The 3,340-nt window shown below is 38.5% G+C and overlaps 1 long non-coding RNA gene across 1 annotated transcript; it reads right to left on the bottom strand.

Moving 5' to 3' along the window:
• Nucleotides 1–273: 273 nt before the first annotated feature.
• Nucleotides 274–811, bottom strand: LOC311117380. Its single transcript, XR_014611609.1, has 3 exons — nt 744–811; nt 513–585; nt 274–324 (listed from the first exon to the last, which is right to left on the bottom strand). It is a non-coding gene; the product is annotated as an uncharacterized lncRNA (long non-coding RNA).
• Nucleotides 812–3,340: the final 2,529 nt, after the last annotated feature.

Below are 3,340 nucleotides of genomic sequence, written 5' to 3' on the forward strand. Positions count from 1 at the left end.
CATTGACCATGTCCCCAGATATGTCTACGTATACAGCACCTGGACGTCCATACATGCTAGTGCGTGCTGCCTTAGACAGACCAAACACCCTTCCATTCAGATCAATTAAGGCTGTGCTGTGCTCTTATGAAGCAGTTAAGGTACCTTGCTAAGCTGGAAAATTAGAGGTCAGAAAACAGACAATTGCAGGTGATACCAAATGATATGAAGAGGACTACACAGAGGGAGTCAGAGTAGACTGTATACCTTCTCTACCACTGAGGAGATCATATCCAGACTGCTAGACCTAGCAGAGAACTTACTGTACAATCTGCATGCCTCCACCTGACAGAGAAAGAGGACCAAAAATAACAAATTATTTCCTCTTTCAGCAATTAAACTGCTAGGGCCAGTTTCCCATACAGAGATTCTCTATTGAGTTTGCTTTTTAGGCCATGACTAGGCTTAATCTGTGTCCCGGGATACCATCCCCTAATGTTCAATAGTCAGAAATGTCATGGTTGAACCGGTACCTGTGGAAACTCTTGAAACGCCCCAGTGGTCTCTTGGTTTTGATCAGAGGAGCCTCCAATAACAATCACAGGCCTACAGAGAGAGAGGTATCACACAATGACATCAACTGACAAGCTGAGATAGTTTGGAGTCCTCAGATCATTTTTTGCAGTGTGCGGATAGCATCCCTTCTTTTGAAAGGCCACTGAACATGAGTAGTAGGGTCTTCTGTTTGTGGAGATCTAGCATACCAGCAGTTCATGTTAGCGTTGGCCATTCCACCAAGTGAATGGATGAGTCCCGGTCCAGACACAACCAGACATGAACCTGGACTGGAGAGGAACAGACAGACAGAGGGAAAGACAGGAAGACAGGCAGACAGACACACAAAGGGTCAGACAGACAGGCAGACATAATTAGCAATGCAAAAAAGCTATGAAACTGACCCTCACACACTACACGCTCCTGTAGTCTATGTAAGGGTAGTTAATATCACATGATTTGGGGAGAGCTGGTTTAGTAATAAAAAGGTGGCTTAGGGCTTGTTCATTGCGCATTCCCACATACTTGATTCCTGAGGCTTGAGCTGCCATAGCTACTTCAATGACTGGAACACCAACTATTCCAAACATATATTCTACATTCTGTAGAGAGATACATGTAGATACAGTATATTTACATTTAAAAAAACATTTTTAGTCATTTAGCAGACGCTCTTATCCAGAGCGACTTACAGTTAGTGAGTGCATACATTTTCATACTGAATTGTACACAGTAAATTTTGAAGTGTTAAAGTAACACTTAAAGAGTTAAATTTAACACTATTTCTGAGTGTATATGGTCCCACCCTGAAATAGTGTTAATTTGACTCTTTTCATAGTGTTAACATTTTAGAGTTAAATTAACTCTAAATAGAGTAAAAATTTAACACTCGCTTACACTGAATAGTGTTATTTTAATTTTACACTAAAGGTTAAATAACACTGGAGAGTGTAAATATTACCCTTGGAAGAGTTAATCATTTACTCTTCTAAAATAACAAATCAACTCTGATTGAGTTTGATTCCAGTCCAGTTTAACACTGCATGGAGTTGACACTCAAGGTTAAAATAACTCTGATAAGTGTTGATGTTACACACTATTGTGTTGATAATTGACTATCTTGCAGTGAAAAACAAGCTCAAATAGAGTCAAATTCTAACACCGTATAGTGTCACGGAAATAAATCTCAGCAGTATTCATTTTACACTTTTTTAGTGTCAAATTACACCAAATACTCCATTAAGTGAGTAAAAATCACAACTTACCACAAAATAATGCATTTCAAATTTTTATTAACAGCTCAACTATGTCAGGCTAAAATATATTAAGAATACAAATCCCTTTTTAAAACATTGACCTTAGGTTTCCATAAAATGGCAATAGGGAACAACATACAAGGAGGAATCTGTCGTTCCATACTTCATTTGAACATCAAAAGGTTTAAAGTAACACAGTTCAGTAATGTTGATCACCTTTTGAACCCTGTCTGGATGCATCCTGACCTTAAAGGCATAGTAATGGTAATCAAAACACACTGTTTCCATCAGTTTTCCACAGAGCAATACACAGTCATCTTTCACAGCAATAATTTTGATTTTACAAAATACAGGCATCTCAAATGCTACCTCAGTACAGATAATGAAGTCACGGCGGTACTCTGTACCATGATGTTTGATCCACTTGGCAGAAAACACACTGGTAGACAATACAGACCCAAATTTTAAAGCAATCTCGGGACCTTCTTTGAGCTCACTAAGTGTTACCATCTTCCCCGAACCTAAAGTTAATCTTTCCTTGCTAAAGGACTCTCGATACATTGCCATACAACTTTGGTGCTTTTTGGCTAATGTTTTTGTTACATTTTTAAAGCTTTTTAATTGCTTCTTAAAAAAATTATGTTTAGCTTCATAACGCATGCACCACATGTGCAGAACTGGGCCGATGTTTTTTATATTACGAGGGTAATGAATCATGAAGTGATGCTTTGGTAAGAGATTGATTGCAGGAAACAACTGCTTGAAGAGCTGATGATGATCAATGATTAAATGTTTGAGGTAAATGGTCATGCCTTCTGTAAGGACTGGGGAAAATACAATGTTAACAATGTGTAGAAGCAAAAGTAGAAGATGCCAGTGCTGGTCATCTGACTGTATTACATCACCAAATAGCAAAGGCATATTACGTAATAAGCACCAAGACTGTATAGCATTCAACCCCAAATCATTACTTCCATCAAACAACTTTACTCTAGGTGGACGGTTTCGCTGCTGATTGTATCCATAGTCAAAAGCATGTATTCTACCAGCCAGTTGTTCAGCATTTAGGAAGTTTTCCTTAATGTACTGCAGGACAAGTTTGACTTCAAACTGAGCAACTCCTTCTAAAATATCGTGCATTATATCTACAGAAAAATTGTTGGCTGTATTAAAATACTGTAGTGAATTCAGCAGACAAATGCGTTTGACACCATAGATATGAGGTAGTGTAGGATCTGTTTGTAAAGTTTGACAGTGCAGTTTGTGCATCTCGATAGTTCGTAGTACAACTTTTGGATCATCTTCACAGAACACAGTTTGAAAACAATCTTTCTCAAGGAGACAGAAACGACAACAATACCTTGCCCCAAATGACTCCACAAAGCCAAATAAACCATGCAACCCAAGATTATCACCAGTGACCTGAACTATGGTACCGTGAATCACATCTTTCAATCTGGGAACTTTAAGTCCCTCTGTCTCGAGTACTTTAAGATCACTGACAAGTGGCTCAAGTATCAAATTAAAACCATAACGCTTGATGTCCTGCG

Source organism: Coregonus lavaretus (genome assembly GCF_964263955.1).
Source record: "Coregonus lavaretus genome assembly, contig: HAP1_SCAFFOLD_56, whole genome shotgun sequence".
NCBI lineage: Eukaryota > Metazoa > Chordata > Actinopteri > Salmoniformes > Salmonidae > Coregonus > Coregonus lavaretus.